Raw genomic sequence first — 19725 nt, forward strand, 5'->3', positions numbered from 1 at the left:
TGACCTTGTGGGGGGTTTGCCTTCCTCTGTGTGTGTGGATGTGAGTAACTTGCCAGAATTATCTGGATATATCTCATTTAATTATTTCCCTGCCATTTGGGGGGCCTTGAGCACTGGTGCACCTCGGCCCCTCCTATTCTCTGTCAGTGGCACCCAATAGCCTATTCTTCTGTGGTCTGTGATACTTTGGTCTCATTTCTGTTGTTGAGTTTAGCGTGTGGGCATTGAGTGGTGTTGGTGGCCTGTGATATACAGGAGGACATATACATATACACATGATCTAGTAGTCCCTTCTGGCCTTGAACTCTATGACTCTAACTAATATAAACTCCCTTTAACTGATCTAAGCAAAGTCTGGTTTGGCCATAACTCGATTTTCCAACTTTGTTAATATCCCAGCAAGCCTGGAAAGCTCTGCCATGCCTATTTAGTCTTTAAAATCACACATGCTTTGGAGCATCCATTTAGACAAGCTGAAATTTTGGGTTCTTATCTAAACTGAACTCCCAAAAACTCCAAACTTTCGAGGTTTACCCTTCCTCAATTTTTAGAAGGTTTCAGATTTGCTTTTTGTTCCTAAACCTACATGAAATATTGGCATTCTTTTTATTCATCTTCTCTCTCCCAGAGATGGTCATTCCTTCCACTCAGCTTTCTCTGAGGTTTGTAAATCTTAGCAGACATAAAAGATGCTGAAGTGATTACCCTGGCCGTTTCTGTTGCTGTTTTGAAACTAAAAGAAAACAGTTTAACTTCTTAAATTCTAAATTTATTACTGGAGATGAAGGTAAATGATGCAATTTAAATTGTGATCTCAAGCATTCCCAAAGCTCAAGGGTGCTTGGGTCTGCAATTTTACTTGTGCCTATTGTAGATATAGGAGATAGGAGCCAGCGAAAAAGTTCAGGTCGGTATCTGCATCCAGACATCCCCAGTTTCAGAAAGTTCAGATCTGGGTTTTCTGTTTGGGTCCATCTCTAATTTCTACCAATAATCTACAACAATGGGCCTATTGATTTTAGGAGATTTTTTTCACTAGTCCATCTGTCCATTGATGAATTGCAACTGAAAATCACTATAGGCTGGTGAGAAATGTTTAGCAGGATCACGTGGAAAAATTGTAACAATGCCAATGGGGTAACGAGGTGGAACCAATATGAGCCTTTTCTGTTCATTAATAATACTGAGCACGTTGGGCTTGATCTAAAATTCATTCAAGTCAATGGGAGGACTCCCATTGGCTCAGGGCCTTATATAGCACCGTCTATTTTCAAAGAGCTATAGAAACACTAAGGGTCCTATTGTTGCATTATGGACCACAGCTACCCTAGGAAAAAGGAAGGTTGGGTAGAGGTGTCACTGTACCAAGGAAAGTTCCCCAGAGGCATTGTACCTGTGAAGCATACAAGGATGATATAACGCTTTCAGTGGAGTGGCAGGAGCATGGACAAAGGTGGAGTGGAGGAGCATGCAATACTCCCCTCTTTTTGGGGGAGTACTGCATGTGCTCTATTCCCATGTCAGCAAGTGTGGAAAGAAGCCGACCTACTGCCATTTCACCCCTTTGGAGTGTCTGGTGCTCAAACTCTACCTCTTCTTGTGCTTATGGAGTGTAAACATGATTGTCACCATCTTAGCTGACACTCTAGGGACTGAACCAGGGACTTCCAGAGCTAAAGAGTTTAAGCTGCTACAGCTTGAGCTAAAGACCCATGCCTTCTTAGCTGTGGCAGTTCCTATCCTACATAGATCAGCACAAGGAAGAGGTGTATGTAACAAACACTCATCAATGGGTTAATAAAGCACCAGGTCCGTGACTACCTTACCTGCCACAGATGTGCTAAGAGGAGGAGAGCATCTTACACTCCTTCCATCCATCTGTGCCCAATTAGAACCTATCCTCAAAATACCCTGTGAGGTAGGTATTTATCATCCCAGTTTTACAGATTAAGAGACTGAGACACAACAAGTTTAAGAAATATGCCTGAGGCTATCATGTGAGTCAGTAGCAGAGCCAAACTTAAGCTTCCAGCTCCTTCCCTGGCTCCTGGTCCAGCCTTTTATCAGGCTACATCTCGCATTAGGGTAAAAAACCCACACCCTGTCTTACCTAATATACACTCATTGAAAATGTCTGCAGGTAAAGCTGACTATATCCATTTGTTTCTTTTATATTCAAGCTGTGTGTGTGTGTGTGTGTGTGGATAGATAGATAGATAGATAGATTTAGATAAAAAATCCTCTTTCACATGCCCTCCTATTTAAGTGGTTTCCTTCTGCATGTGCATTTACAGAGTTCACAAACATATATATTCATCTCATTTATTTTTTCCACTTGTATATTTCATCCTGTTGTTACTGCAGTGGTTTTAGAGCACTAAATCATGCAAGGAGGCCTGAGAATCATGCAGCACTCACCTGGGCATCAGACAATGACGGAGAACAGCTGGCTGGTCCACTAGCAAACATTACCTGCTCCTGCAGCTCTTACTCCAATGGTAATGTTGCCTGAGTAAGGACTGCAGAATCAAGCTCACAGGCTGGTGGTGAAAAGTGAAGTTTTGGCTGGAGACAATGGTGTGACCTCAAAAATTGTGACCTACCGATCCCATTTGGTTTTATCCTTGTGTGAAAAACTTAATTAGATCCATTTCTAAGAACAGACAAAATATGATCTAACTGCAAAGGATTACATGAACAGGGCCTCTCTGGTTTTTTAATAAGCTACAACAACAGTTTTCTTTTTCTTTTGTTTTTTTCCCCCTCTTCCTGACAGATGAATAGTATTTAATGTAAAATATCTATCAACATTTGTTTACAAAGACAAAAAACCTGGAAGCCAATGTCCGGAACTGTTTTCTCCTGGTAAGTGACTCATACTGATATTATTCTCGGTCCATGTTTATATGTTAATGCAATCATACCTATGTTCTTCCCCGCATTTCCCAGCATGTCTTCTTTCACTACTCTTCTTGTAGCACTCCCTAAAGGTTTACCTGTTAGCAGTCCACAGTGACTGATTTATACACCATAAAGACTCTGAAAGCATAAAGATATATCATACATAGCACTACCTCAGTTTAGAACAGGGACACACACAAATTAATTCCCATGATATTTATGGGAACTTAAACATAGAGGGGCAGAGAATTAAAAACAGGGATGTTCCTTAGCAGGCAGGGAAACTGCTGGCAAATATGCACCCTTGGATGAAAACACACCAGGAAAGTGTTTGGAGCCTAGACTTAGTCGACACAGGCCAAGTCCTTCATTCTGGTGCTAAGCTATACGTACCAGTCCAAGCTGTGGCAGTGCGTGACTCAGCCAGACCTCACACAGCTGAACCAAGCTGGAAGCCTCTGCCTATGAATTCCTGGTTTAGTCTTCACTTTCTCTGCCTGGTTTCTATTAGTTCTGTGGGTTTTCAGGCTTTTATGGCAGTTCTTTGACTGAAAATTATTGCTGCCCAAGACAGCCCGACTGCCAACAAGGTTGCAAACACAGAAGATCTTTTTCAATAATTTTGTGGGGCATGAAAGGTTGGTTCTTTTCAAACTCTTCATTAAATGTCAATTTGTGAAAGCTGAAACATTGATTTCCATACACTTCTCTCTCTTTCTCTCACACACTCTTTAAAGCTAACAGTAAGAATTCAGGCAAAGGGAGACTGAGGCAAATATCTTTTTCGTATAAGTCTGCTGAAGTCAGGAGACTTGCTCCAATCACAATTTGGGGCTTCTGTTTATTTTCTCATTCTGGTTTACTTAATTTCATGCTATTTAAAATTATATTTAATTACAGCAGTTCTCTCTTTGGTTTGCAGTCTCACTTCTTTCCCAGCATGTTAACGAAGACACTGGAAAAAAGAGAAGGGCTGAATCAGTTTGGAAAACTGTGGATTCTTCTGAACACTTGGACACTGCTAGCTTCCCATGTGTGGGAGGAATATTTTACTGCCCATCAACCCACTGCTTGAACAATTTAATCAGGTTGTTAAAACAATTTAACCCTGGAGAAGATTAGCTCAGAAGAAGATACCTTTTCTGCCTCAAAAGCTACACCCATTGTCCCATGATCTCTCTCTCTCAGTCTCATAGACAAAGGTGTAATAAAGTGGATCCTTGCCCACGTGAAAGAGCCTCCAGGGCATAGGAGCAATTGCCCAAAACCACCCTTGAGACTGCCAAGATATGAATTTAGAGCAACTCCCTTCACTCCTACTGGTTTCAAAAGTACCAACGAAAGCTCATGGTCAGTGGTATCAAAGGTTGCTGACAGCTCTGTTAAAATTAGTATGGATTCTCTATTTTCATCCATTCATTAGCCAATGCAGTTTCTACCCCAAACTCATGTCTAAAGCCCAAATGACTGGAATTGATCCAAATGGCTGTTAGCAATGGTTGGAAGTCACATGACTGAGGATGTGGCAAGAGGGAGTCTTTTGTTAGTGGATTATGACAAATTAAAGTACCCATGCTACACATAGATATTTGAGAGGACAGGCAGAGCAGAGCATAGTTCTAGTGCCCAGGAACTCCGACATTCTAATCCCAGCTCTGATGCTTACTCCTCCCTCAGTAGCCTTACAAAGCTCTTCTGCCTCAGTTTCCCCATCTCCAAAATGGGGATAATACAAATTATGGTACATCACATAAGGTTTCTAAAGTGCTTTGAAAATGAAAATGCAATGAATTATTATTATTATTTACTTTGTGGTTTTCTGAACTCTTTTGGTCCACCCCTAACTCTGATGTGTCAAATTTTAAAATAATGGGTGTTACTAAAAGCCCAATTGACCCATTTACACTCAAAGCTGGAGGCTGTAAGGCTTGGCCTATATAAGGCATATGTTTAATGCTGGGTGAATATTTTGAAAGAATCCTTACAGATATTCACTGACATTCTTCAGTGCAATCTCTTTGGCTATGCTCATACCCACTCTTGTGTTCAGATTCTGCAAACATTCACGCATCTGAGCTTTACTAGCATGAATGTGGGAAATGAATTTCAAAGTCACGTGCATCTATTTGCATGCATGAGTATGCATGACTAGGAAATGCTTGCCTGCTCATTGAGAAACAATACCAGGTGACTTATCTAAGCAATCATAACAAAGTCGTACATCTTGAATCCTTAATTGTGACTTTGGGGAAAATTGTTTATAATCAATCCAGAGAGAGCTAAAGAATGTTTACCTTCTTCATTTTGGCCTTGATTCAGCAAGGTATTTAGGCTCAGACATAACTTTGAATATGTGATTGTTTCCATTGAGTTCAGTGGGATCACTGACATGCTGCAAACTGTGCATGTGCTTGTTTGTTGTACATTGTGCATTTTCTGAAGATCTTATACTCTAAGAAAGCAGCTATATAATAGGCAGGAGAAAGTGGGAAGCCCATAGTAAGGGATAATTACAGTGCTTTAGTTGTATCTTGGACTCAATTCTTGTGGGCAAAAGGAAAGAAAAAGAGTCTGAAGAAGGGATTTGAGTGAGAAGAGACTAGTGGCTTCATGGGTAGGACATAGGAGGCCCTTCCATGTATGGAGCTGGGGGCTTGTCAAAGGATGCAGTTGTGGAAGAGTGGATGAACAAGGCATTGAGGCTGGCATTACTGGAGAAGTGGAGGGCATGAGGGGGGATGTGATAAGAAGTCTGAGATGAATAATTTTTAATAACAAAAATCTTTGTGAAAATTGAGTTTTGCTTGTTGATATTTCATGAGTCAAAAAAGAGAATAAGTTCATTGGATGATTTATTTGTTGCAAATGAGTTGCTCCACTCTCTACAAAATGATCTGATACACTGCAGAAATGCAGATTGCATCTATTTTACCTTCATGTAGTTTTGAGGATACATGCAAAAATGACTTTGCTTAATGCTATATTCATGTGTCCTATGGGAAAAAATCTATTTTTTGTCCTTTTTTGCATCTGTATGTTTATTAAACATCCAGAGAAAAGGTGTTGAACTATGAAGAGACCCCCAAAAGCAAAGCAAGCTGAGTTTGAATGTGCTTGTGAGTTTGTTTACAAACCCATGAGAATGAACAAGCCTTAAAAATGATGCAGTTGGGTGAGACTACAAAGTTTTTAGAAAGTTCTTTGAACACATGTAAACATGATGTGCGTAGGCAAATGTTTAACTTGCCTTTTTTTTTTACTTCCACAAATTATATTATGAAATCAGATGTTTGTGACTTCTTAGGAATGTCAAATCAATGTATTCCTTCCAAAGAGATAATTGCAGGGAACTGCTCTGCCTCTCAGCTTCTATAGTTTTGATTGTTCCATTTTCAGACTGAAAATGATCAGACGCTTCAGTTGTTTTAGCAGGTCATTTGCATAATACAGGTAGTTTTGGAAACATCACCTGCAGTCCCAAACATAGTGTGTTAGACAGTGCACTCTGAAAAAAGAAAGATGCAAACACATTGAGTTTATGCAGCTAGAGGACACAGACAAGTCTATTGCTTTCATTCCCTGCCCTTTGATCACAGGGCCCTATGTTTTAATCCATCCCAGGCAGAATCATAGAAAGTGTATTTGATCTGATAGCTGTATCAGCGCTACTTTAATACTCTTCTCTCTGAGACCCAGGATTGCAGCATCTAGATTTAAAATGTCCTTCTGGTGCCAACAGAGATTGAATTTGCCAGATTAGGATTTATGAGTACTGCTAACATGAAGCAGAGGTCATCTGATATGGTCATTGCTATATTATTCCTATGAGAGTGCATGATAGTAGTTTGGAAGCAGAGATATGTAAGATAGAGTGTATGCATCAATATCACACAAACAATTAGGATCTTATTATGAGACAGTTTCTATTAACATCATATTAGGGCCAGCTACCTAAGTGATACAAAGTCAATGGAACCATTAGAATATGTGCCATACTGTACAAACTCCTTCTGAAACTCACGAAACATTGCAGGGCCATCCATATGATGCCCTAAGGGTCTATTCTCCCTTTGATTCATATGCATAAATCTCATTAACGTTAATAGCAGTTACACGTGAATAGTTAGGGGAGAATAGACCCTCTGTTTAATATGAAAGCATGCTCTCAGATGATTCCACGGGAGCTTTGGGATCCAATACAATGTCAAAGAAGCTAGTACAAATCCATGCACTAGTGTTCAAATGGCCAATGAAGTCAAAAGGGATATTGTGTACTATACATACTGTATGTAAGAAATGTACTGCTCTAAGAAATGTAATGTACACTTTAAGAATATAGATCTATCAAGGACACTTTTATACAGCCCACTGCCTTGTGATAGTATCTGACTAGCTCACATTTTTAAATGTATTTATACCCACAACACTCTGTGAGGCAGGGAATTCTATTATCCCCATTCTGTAGATGGGGAACTGACTCACTGAGAGACAAAGTGACTTTCCCGAGGTCACAGAGGACTATTTGGCAGAGCAGAGAATTGAACCCACATATCCTAAGTTCTAACCCAGTTTGCTAGTCACTGGAATAGCTGTATTCGCCTATTTCCTTAAAAGTCCATGTCTGTTGAAGAAAGGGTGTTCATTTTACAGGAACTCAGTGTTATTCAATGGAATTTGCCATGTAGGGCAGGATATTCTCTGCAGGATTAATGCAGCATTAAAGATTGAAGACAATTTTAGGCATTGATTTAAGTATTTTTTTAATCATCAATATTTCATATAACCATTGTAAAACAATGCTTGAAAATTTTGACTTAAGGACTATGGATGGGATTTTCAGAAGTGCTTAGCACTGGGCAAACTGCTCCAGTTAAAATCAGTGGTAAAACTCCCATTGACTTCAACAGGGAGCAGAGTTAGGCCAATGCTGAGAACTTTTGAAAATCCCCTAAATGTGCAAGGTGTTTGGGCCATACATTGAGCTTTTGCATTCACAGTAAAAGAGGAGTGAACTCACCATCCGATTTCAAAGGAGATCAAATTCAACATGTCAGGATCCATTCCTGCCAATAGGGATGGTGGAAAAGGTGTGGCCTGACAGATGCAACCACAAAGGAATTTTCAAAAGGCAGTAACTAGGAGTCAGTGGGTACTGCATCCCCAAAACTTTGTGCCATAAATCACTGCTGTTAACGTCAACACCAAATCAGCCATTTTGTGCTGAGTACTGTATCTTCATTACACACAGGACCTAGACACAAAGACCTAAGCTAGTTTTGAACTTACATGAGAGGTACTTTATTGTCAATCCTCTGTGCTATCCAACCCCATTTCTGGGGGCTTTCAGTTCACTGGAATATCTCCATGGCCTCCAGGAAGACCAATCTATGATCAATTATTCTTCCTCAGTCCAATCTCTGACTCACTCTGCTTCCTGAACTGCACCCAGAATGCAATGCTGCTTGTGAAGTGTGAAACAGTAATCAGCCTATGTATACTTCTGTTCTGAAGGTAAAATGTACCACCTATGGGCCAGATCCTCTTATTGTCAAATGTTATGCTTACTGCTGGGTGCACTCATAATGGGATAGTAGTAAGCACTATACTTGCTGGTGTTCGTGGGGTTGCTTCCTTCATCATTACAATAGCCATTAGAATCTCTAATGTGACTGTAGATACTATGTAAATTTTACCCTATTTTTACCTCTCTGCCACTTTTCTTTTGCACTCTGTCATTCAAATACGTATTTACACATCTATTAAAACACAGTCTATTTACCCGACAGACTGTAGTGACTGGGATGGAGAATTAATACTCTAGACACAAACGTTCCCACTGCAGTTAAAAAAAGAAAGCTGTGGTTTGTTGTTTCTCAATACTTAATGTCATCATATTCCTTGTGCCTGTATTAAAATCATAAGCAAGACTAAAATCCCTCCGAACAAGAACAACTTGGAGAAGGAAGACAAAGGAATAGCTATGTGTGTGTGTTATGTATATTATATGTATGTATGTGTATTCATCTGCATAGAATCATCTATAAAATGTTTGTGTGGTGTGCATTTATATACGTGTGTGTGTACATATAACTCTCTGCATATAACTATACGTGTATATATAGATATACACAGTGTATGCATGTGTGTATAATACATTTGATTAAAAAATAAAGCCTTCTATTCATTTCTGCCTTGATAAATGCATAAACGTACAGACAGTTTCTTGGCCACAACTACTGCATGCTTGACAGTTATGGTCACCTCATACCAGACCTCACCTAGACCTGGGGCAAAGACAAATCCAGTTTGATTGATTGGGATATTGTGTATTCATTCATTAGTCCAGGTTTTGGCAGACAAGACCTGGCAGGTATCTTCTTGTAAGCAGACGGCTTTCCTGGTGTGGTCTTGGCTTTTCTGGCAGCTTAGCTGTGAAATTTTATACACTTATGTGGTGGGGATTAAGGATATCAGGGCTCCAAGATTTCTCATATATTAGACAGCATATGCCGACTCAACCCTCCCTGCAGTGTTCTCTTTCCCCAAGAAAAAGGAGTTTACCTTGTTGTTGTTGGGTTTTTCTATAATGGGTGGGCCCTGGGCCTACTTATCAGTGTTTTGTTTTATGCAGAAAGCAGATGGAATAAGTAGTAACTTTAGTATAACGTTCATCCTCCAGTTGCTGCCAGCACAGCCCCCAAAAACCAAACTGGGTTTTAATCTTCTCTCCAGGGAGAGAGGTGAAGTGAAAAAGGGAACAGAAAAGATAACCAGAAACCAAACTAGCATTTTCAGTGGTAATGCATTGTTGACAAGCCAATTATGTATAGGAAGTTTGGGTTCCCAGGCCTGGAGATACCTCACCTCTAATGTTGGTATTAAGCTGAAGAATTTTGGCTACTGAAGCAGACAGCAGAGGGAAAGTACTGCTCTTATGGACCTTTCAGATTTCTTTTTCATTCATCATTTTCCCTCTGTCATAAATCCACCACTTTGTTTTTAAACTCACCAAGAAAAATATAGAGCAGATCACATTAAAATAAGTGTGCCTGATCCTCATTTACACGAAGGCCACCTTATACCACTTTATAAATAAACAAAGCTAAACAGAAACCAAAGATCCATCTCTCCTTGTTCTCCACCAAGCACAGAATCTCTAATGATAGCAATGATGGTCTTTTATCTTCAGTGATTTTAAAAACATTAATGTCTCATGTGCAAAGGAGCAATATAAGTCTTTCTCACTTTGTGAATGCATGAAGGGGGAAGACAAAACAACAGTATGGCATGCAAGGACTGCTACATATCTGTGCTATTGCCAATGCTACAGTGTTCTGGGAGTTGGGGGCAGGGCCAGGGCATTGATCAGCATAGCAGCTACATACACAACATGCTCTCCAAGGGTTGCACAGCAACTTGCCCTCCCAGAGCTCCCAGAAGCACAATGCCCCCAGGCGCTCCTCTGAACTCTCTGTTCAACAGACTGTGGCTTAATGCCACAATTGACCCCTAACTAATTAATCCTCACAACGCCCCTGTGCTGTAGGTATTATTAACCCTATTTTACAGATGGTGAAAAAGAAATAGAGAGATCAAGTGATTTGCCCAGAGCCACAGAGAAAGCCAGTATCTGAGCTGGGATTAGAATTGAGTAGCTCCTGATTCTCAGTTATTCAGGACACCTTTCCCTCAAACAGCTTTTTAATTTTGGATAGCTTTTGAATCTTGGATATTTTAAGTTCACCCCTTTTACAAGACTATGACAAATTTTGTACAAAATATGCATTGTGAGGTATCATTTGAAAACGCATAATTTGCTGATCATTATTGTCCTGGTAAAATATGTGTGGCAACATTGTATGTGAAATTATAAGATTCTACTGTATAACATTACTGAGACATGTTCCACGTTTAGAAAAGCAGGCACAAACCAATTCCTCAGAGACAAAAGGCAAACTGACGCCTTACCCAGGTATCAACAAAATCAAGTGGACTATCACCTGGTTAAGAGGCCATTCTTTGGCAGGAAAAAGGCTGTGAGTGAGAAATCTACAGTTTGGCAAAGAAACATCTGGAGGTTCCCGTCCCCCAGTGCTGGCTGTCTCCTCAGCTGGAGATGATTTTCAAAGAAAAGAGAACTATAAAAAAGGGGAAAACATGCCCCGAAATATTCCTTCCTTACTCTTTACCCATGGCACCAACAACACCAGAAAGATAAGGAAATTAACATTGAACTGGGGGACAGGTCCTGAATGAAAGGATTTCAGCCAGAAAGACTACTAAAGCATGTCATGAGAGAAACCTCTGCTTTGAATTCATTTAGCTTGTTAAGTTAGATATTGTGTTTTACCTTTTATTTTCTTATAAGCAATTCTGAGTTTTATGCCTCATTATTTGTAATCACTGAAAATCCATTTTTCTGTCGTAAATAAACTTGTTTTATTGTTTTATTTACATTTGTGTGTGTTTGGATTGAAGTGTTTGGGAAACTCCATTTGAGAAAACAGGATTTGTGCTCATCATTGTTTGTTAATAAAATGACAGAGGTTATATGAGCTTATATTGTCCAGGAGAGGGCTGGGCAGTACCAGACACACATTTCTGGGGGAAGGTCTGGGACTGGGAATATCCTGGTGTTTCTCTGTAATGTAATTCAAGGATGGCTGGTTGTAACACTCTTGCAGTATAGCTGGGAATAATTTAGATGCTGGAGGCGGTGTGTGAGCAGGCCAGAAGTGGTTGTTCTCACAGCGAAGCAGTGTAAAAGGCACCCCAGGTTGGAGAACTAAGGGGACAAAGCTGTTCAACAATCCAGCTTGTACCCTGGGGAATGTCATAAGAGCGCTCTGCTGTTTTAGTTTCATTCTGACCTGGTGCTTTTTTGCATTTCACTTTCTGTTGATATTTTCCATTCAGATGGAAAACAAAGCTTTGGCAATCTGGACCAAGGAAACTTCACATAGCAACATGGTGTTGCTGACATCAGTAGAACTGAGAGACCATGATGGGATTCCCAAAGCATCGTGACCAAAAAGAGATTTTAACTTCCAACATCAAAACGCAATTCTGGATGCAGAGACCCTCAGGCCAGAAGGGACCACTGTGATCATCTAGTCTGACCTCCTGACAACACAGGCCATCGGACTTCCCTGAATTAATTCCCGTTTGAACTGAAGCAATAGGAACTGGGTAGTTTTGCACAAATGAGATGCACTGTGGCATACACACTACCCCATTACATTCTCTCTGGGATTGTTTTCCTGTACAGAGGTTTGGGATTTTAAAGAAATCCACCCAGTTGTGAGGATATAGGGGTAAAGATGGAGAGGAATCTTTTTTAGAGAATGATAGTTCGCATTTTATTTTGACAAAAAGATATTTTTACAGGACTAGGAGTGCAGCGAGTTATTTTTAGGAAACAGCAGCATACACCAAATATTTGCCTGAGTGCTTTGTGTCGTTATGAGGCCTCCTAAAGGGGTTCAGCATAAGCACAGGATGGTGCAGGACTCTGGGGATTAGGTGTCAAAAATATATGTGAATGATTATTTTGTTAGTAAAGCACAAATCAACAGACTTTTAATGAGCCCAGTACTTCTGGAGAAAAGTATGAGGAAGTTCAATGATTTTCCTCTAATAGACTTCACTGGAGGGCTCACCCTTGCAGAAGACTTTCTAAATTCAGAGTCTCATACAGTGCTCTTTTCTCTTTCAACAGACTAGAACACTTCAGCCCCGATTCAGCCCAGTCCTTCAGCACTTTGAATATGTGAGTAGTCCCATTGTTTAAGAACTTTACTTAATCGGGTTCTAGGAACTGAAGATGAAGAGAACAGTGAGAAAAAACAAAACAAAAAGATGATTGCCAAAAAGAAGGAAGACTACAAAGCAAGTCCAGCACTAGCATACAACTTTAAAACTGGTTGAAATTTTACATTAGCAACCTTTTTATTTCCTGAACAAAAAAAATGTCCTTTGGGAGACGTTATTCATTTCTGAGTTGAATCAGAAATCTCTCCATGGTCCAGGTACAATTGGTTTGTCCAAAACATTCTGCATCCTTAAGGCTTATCTTCTTGGGAAACAAGGGTGGGGAATGGGAACCTTTACTTGAAACTTCATGTGAAATTTTTAAAAGAACAAATCCTCTTTGCCTCTGTTCATATGTGCATTATATTTTCCACTATCACTTGTGTGCACAAATGACAGCATTTGCCTATGCAACCTACTTGCACAAGTCAACGGCAAACTGAACAACAATGTGGTTTCTGTGTGTGAATCTAGAGGAGTATGTGACAATGCCCAACAAAAATCTATGGCAGAACTAATTATTCCAGGGAAAATCTGAATTTTAGAACAGTTTCAGCTTCCCAGGCTTTTGTTCCCAGACATAAGTTGGTAGATAATAGGTCTCCAATAATGTCACATGAGATGTTTTCAAAAATAAAATATGAGGAACCCTATGAAAAAGCTAACCAAAACAAAAAGTTCAGGGAAAAAATGTTCATTAATTGTACACTAGTACAGAGGACCTGATTCAACAACATACTTAAGCACATGCCTAACTTTAAGCATGAGTATTTCCATTAAATTCAATATTCTTTGCTGAATAAGGGTGAATGTATTTCTACAATTTCATTTTTGAGGCAGCCTAAGAAGGAAACATATTGAAATTCACGTTTGTCTGCACACAAGGCTGTCATTAATTTCACATTGGAAGGCTACAGTGTATTTAATTAATATAAGATTATATTACCAGAGGTAAGAATGAAAATTATAGCCCTTCGTTTAACTTTCACATTCACACCTGACCACCACCACAGGGAATACTTAACTGCACATCACTTCACATGATATTCACAGATGCAGAAGATAAAACAAATATTTGATCAGATGAGTATGAAATATGCTTACTAAAACATAGTTGCAAGATTTTAGGAACAACCAATGGACATTAAAGACACCAGTACAGAGTCTCTACCTTCTAATTTTACAGAGCACTCTAATCTAGTGGTTAGAGACAAATTAATTTGCACCAGTGCGTTGTGTAGAAAATTGTAATTGCCATAACTTTTAGGCAATTTAACAATTTTGCATTGGTAGCACCTGTGAGTAAAGCATGTTCTGTGTATATGCATACCAGGCTGACCAAAATTTGCCAGGGCAGTGGGAGGACAGGACAGATCTGACTCCATTCTTAATATAAGACCAACTGTACTTCTTCTGTGAAGCTGTTAAATTAAATATGTGGTATTGTTTAAATCAAATGTGATTTATTGATTGCAGACTTAAGTCTTGTCTAAACACAAACTTGTAGTAGTTGAATTAAACTAGTTTAGTTAAACTGGTGCAAACCCCCATCTAGACAATCTTCAGATTTATTCAGTTTAGCTTAAACTGTTCTTAATAGACTTAATTTAATCCAAAATAAGCCTGGTTTAAACCAAAAATATGAGAGTCCACACACAGCCTTTTGCCCCTGTTTACCCAAATGCGTTTAAAATGCACATAGATCTTAGATACAGGAGGGAATTTCAGAGAAAGTCCAAAGAATGAAGATCCACCAGGTGTCTATAATTAACAGCAAGTACAGAGTATTATGATTCTTACAGAAGGACAAACATTTTCCCCCTATAGAACACAAAATCAAATTAACAGTGATAGTGGTATTGAAATGTTAAAGAAATAATTTCAAAATGAGTGCAATAAAATGTGAATGGTAGATAGGGTTTGAGGGTAATAAATGAGTAAATTAAATATATAATGACTAAAAGCAAAATTAGGTGTAATTGGACTTCTTGTTGCCATATGTTTCCTTCTAACATCCACTTTTAGCCAAATCCCAGGCAATGATGAGTGGGAATGTGGGGATGCCAGTCCCTGACTTAGTTTCTTGTCTTCTCTATTGATATCATAGGACTCACAAGGCAGGGGAATCTGAAGTGAAAGCAGCAGGTGCCAGGCTGAGTATTTCCTACACTTCCACCCTTTACTGCTAGTGAGTAGAGCAACAACAGCACCGGATCAGGGAAGAAGATAGAGTCCTCTATGGACTTCCTATCCTCTGAAGGAAGATTTTGCCCTATGCTAGCTCCCACTCCCCCAAGGAGTGGGGGAAGAGAGATATAAAACATGTAATACAAATTATGCATAAAGTCTGTCTGGAAGATCCTAAAATCTTCTAATATGAAGGAGATTACATCAGGTATTTCAAAATTCTCTGAGAGAGGACCCCCTGGCCTCCCTCATTACATCAATGTAGATTCTCTGTACTGATAGAAATTGGAATGAGAGCACTAAGAACATGCCCCTACGTGGGCATGCAAGTGTCTGCCTAAAGGAATCCTTGGAGACATGACCCACTTTCAGATACATTTTCTCACTTGTCTTCATTCTCTTCCCCTACCTGTATCCCATCATTGCAAACTGCTGTAATGCTGCATCAATATGTGACGTCAAAACCGGTGATAAATAAAAGGATTGGTACACTTCCTCATCTATCTCCATTCACTTTAGCCACTAGTTTCAAGTACCTTATGTGAAATCCCAAGTGCTATCACTCCCATAGCCTTCAGGGGGAGTTGAGGGGACTTTGAACCTTGCTCAATCAAGCCATAAAAGAGAAACAAGTGAATACATTGCTTCAAGCAGGTTCATGCCATAGAGCAGGATGATCTCTAGGCTGACCAGTGCTGTGATAAGATCTTTCCAAGCCATTGTAAAGCATAATCCAACCAGTTGGGTACTCCTGATAGTTATCATCAGAGTTATCTCATCTAGTTTTCGTGGAATCTTTTCCATGTGTATATACATTTTATTTTAACCCATAACAGTTGTTAAATTGAAAAGCCATGTGCCTAGTGATTGAAATCATCCTTGTTTCCTCAATTTACCTTACTACAGAAATGCCATCAAATTGCAAAAGCATTAGGGACCGATTCAGGAAAGCACATAAGCATGTGATTAACTCCATCCCAATTCAGGACACTATTTAAGTATTTTCTAAAAGTAAAACAAGTGCTTAACTATTGTCCCTAAATATAGATGTTTTCCTGAATTAGAGCCTAGAACAGAAATGCCAGTACTACCAATGGACATGTTTCTATAGTCACTAACAACATCCCATAGGTAGCTGCTGTACAATGATTGAAAAGACATATTGGTTAATTAGAGTTGAGAGTTGTCTGTCAGACAAGCAATACTGTAGTGAAGATTTTTTTTTTAATGTGGTTGATTAGCTTTACAAATTGAAAAACACGTTGAGATCCACATGAAACCAGACCTTGATACTCTATTCCTTGCCCTAACATAATTTATTTATTTGATGGCTTAGCCCACTAGGGAATAGATACTAAAATACATATCCTGCTGGAGTCAGAAGCAAAGAGAAAAAATTAACCCAACCTTTGCAAGTATTTGGCTTTCTTTTCTTAAGCAACAAGGAAAGCATAATCAAATCCTATCATTGTATTGACCTTAACAATAAATGTGCCAGTGTATTCGTGTATTGCTCGCATATAATGAATAGCAGAGTATCCTGCTTTAAATAGATAAACAGGTAATGGTTAGTACTGTCTCTAGAAAGCCATATGTTATACAAACACCCTCATAAAACAATGTCATATGCTTTATTTTAATGAAGTATAACACTGGGACATATGCACTCCTCCGTTATCAAGACTTTGTTTCTTTCTGTCTTAGACAACAGAGATGTTTGTGCTTGGAAGACAAGGAGAAAGAAAATAATGAATTGGGGAACAATGTCTGCTATCACCGTACAGGTTAAGGTATATTAACTACTAGAAATCTGAATGCCAACTTATGGGGCTTAAAGTGTTGTATAGAGCAGTGATGCAGTTCATACCTGTACCTGGGCCTGAACCAAAGCCCTGGATCCAAACACCCCAAACTCTGGGAAAGTTCAGATCCAAATCTCTAGTACCAACTTCTTTATTGTCAATACAACCCATCTGTAAACATCCAGATTTGAAAGGGGCCTTTTAATGCATTGGCCAGGGAGAAGGATACATGCATTTTGTGCTTGGTTTAGAAAGAAATACAAGCTTTGTAGTGTACAGAGGCATATACCAAACCTGCAAGTCAGCCATAGGGAAAAGGATGCACTGGCACACATCTTTTTGACCACAGGAATATATGGCCACAGCCAATCCGGTCTTCCTTTGGCTAAAAGTGTTGCACTTCTTCAGCCAGAATGAGACTGCTGAACCCGTCCAGGGCTGACACCAGGATTGTGTGAGCCTTAGAGGAACAGGCAAGGAAATGCAAGGTGAGATTTTTGTTGTTTTGGTGGAATATATGACCATGACTGGAAATAATTTGACCACTCGAGACTTGGGTTCTGAGCTTCACCTGAAGCAACTGGTAGCTTTCCAAAACAACAAGATCGAGCACAGTCTATCCTGCTGACCAATATTATCTCATTATTTCCTTGCATTCCTTCGTCTGTAACCATCTGTTCTCTCATCTTCTATATAGAGTGGTACTCTTTGGGGCAGAGACTGTCTTTTTTTCCTGTGTTTGTACAGCACCTAGCAGACCAAGGGGCCCTGATCTATGACTAGGGCTCCTATGTTCTATGGTAATACAAACAATAATCAATAATAATATTAACTATGCTCGGGTATTGAGAGATATGGTGAGTCCAGTCCTGTGAGGAGCTGAGTGGTTCGTGCAATGTGCTGACTTCAGTGGGAATTGAGTGTTCTTAAAACTTGGCAGGAGGCCCTGAGTTCCTTGCAGGAAGGGGCCCAGAGGGAGGAAACCATTTTTAGCTATTTCACTTTAAAAAGTGAGTCACTTGCCTATTTCAGGCATGATTCTGCTCCCTCTGATGTCAAGGGGAGTTTTGCCACTTAAGTTGCAGGGAGCAGGGTCTAGCCCATGTAGCACAATGTATCTTGTTAACCTTTTTAGTTGGTTTTTCTTTCTACATATAGCTCTATGAAACCTTTTAGTGGTGATGAAAACACTAGAGGACACTTCTGTTGTTAGATTTTTATCACTTCAGTAATTTGGGGCCATTAAGGCACTGGGGTAGTGTGAAATCCAGCACAAAGCTCCAGTGCTTTAATGGCCCCAAATTACTAAAGGTGGAGTTATATTCACTATTATTCCCCTCAAGAGGAACCTCCATAGCTAGCTGGCTCTGCTTGACCTCCCTGCCCCTTTTTGGGTGGTTAGAGCTATAGGCCAGGAGCAGTCTTGCCACTCAAGGGACTGGGGAGTATAGACTGTGGTTGGACCTTGGGCAAGTGGGGCTGAGTGTGTGTGAGAAGAGAGTTCCTTGCCCTCCAAAGCAGAGCAGGAGCCCTGTGGATAGTGCTTTGGGATCCTTTGGAATTAAAGGTGCTGTAGAAATGTAAGAGTATTATTAACATTTCCACTCTCCCTTTTCCAAAGGGGGTGCAGAGAATGCTATGGACCATTAGGGGAACAGAGGAAGGGAGAATGGTAGAGCCAATGGGGAAGCTAGTAGAAAAGACTGTGCCTGAGGTAACACAAATTTTGCCACAATTATCATTTTATCCCAATGTGGGTCCTTATCCACTCAGTTTTACAATATGCACATGGTGTCACTGAAAGACAAGCTTCCTCCAAGGTCAAATGAGGTCCTTGATTTTAGTGGGAGTTTGCCAGAGGAAGGTTACAGTAAAAACTAAATACAAAGTGAGTAAGGACCTCAGAATGTTACCCACAGCTAACAAAGCCTTCTCCTTGGGTGAGAACAGAGCTCTCACTTCTCAAGGTGCTGGGAGGGATGCTAAGAGCAGTGACAGTTGTTTCCCAGGCAGAAAGGTTCGGCAGGAAGTCAGTATTTAATCACGTAACCACAACACATCATTTCAGAGCGTCACTCAGTGCAACCACTTGATGCACTGCACTGCACCTCTGTAGCATAATGCTGGCTTCCTGCCAGTAATTTAGAGAAAGCTGCTATCAGTATATATAATTGCTTCCCTTGATGAAATCACCCAGCGAAATGGCAGGGCTAGACCAGGGAGGAAAGGGAGAGTTATGAGACCACAAAGTTCTCAGACTTCCAAGTTGTACCTATTAACCAGCAATTAAATTACTGGCCAGCTTCAAAAGTCCACCACAATTGGCACTAATTGTCAGCCCTGCTGGCAGTCTCAGCAGGATTAAATGTACGGGAAGACCGAGCTACTCTCTGCATCCTAGAGATGATGCCTCCAGGTCAGGTTTGAGGCACATTGGCAGGGCACTGTGAGGAAGCTTACACTGCTGCTGCCTGGGCTGTACCTGTTCTGCAGATCGGCTGAGAACTTTGCACATCAGGGTTGTCAAGACAGCACCTGAGGTATGTTGTGCACACACTAAGAAGAAGACTGTTGCTGTGCATGCTGGCAAGGGGGTGCCAAACTGCATGAGGTGTGCCAGTTGCCAAGTAAGCACAAAATAAGTGACTGTACAGTGCATAAGTAAGGGCACATTGACTTATATACCCCATTTTCTGTTCAATATACTGATGTTCTTTTCAAAGGAAATATAGATTTCCAGTTATCTCTGCCCTGTTGCTCAGCCATTCAGCACTCCCGAGCATGGAGAGGTGGTTATATGCAAACAGAAAGAAAGGTGGGTGGAAGGATGGTTTTGTGATTAAGGCATTGGATTGTCATTCAGGAGATCTAGGCTCAATTTTAGGCTCTGCCACAGACTACATTTGTGACCTTGGGAAAGTAACTTAATCCCTCTGTGACAGATCCTGATCTGTAGAAGAAGGTAATAATAAGAGCTGGATGGAAAATAATAGTTCTGTTTTGTGAAAACTTTTGAGGTTTCAAA

The sequence above is a fragment of the Emys orbicularis genome, chromosome 4, assembly GCF_028017835.1.
Source record: "Emys orbicularis isolate rEmyOrb1 chromosome 4, rEmyOrb1.hap1, whole genome shotgun sequence".
In the NCBI taxonomy this organism is placed as follows: Eukaryota; Metazoa; Chordata; order Testudines; family Emydidae; genus Emys; species Emys orbicularis.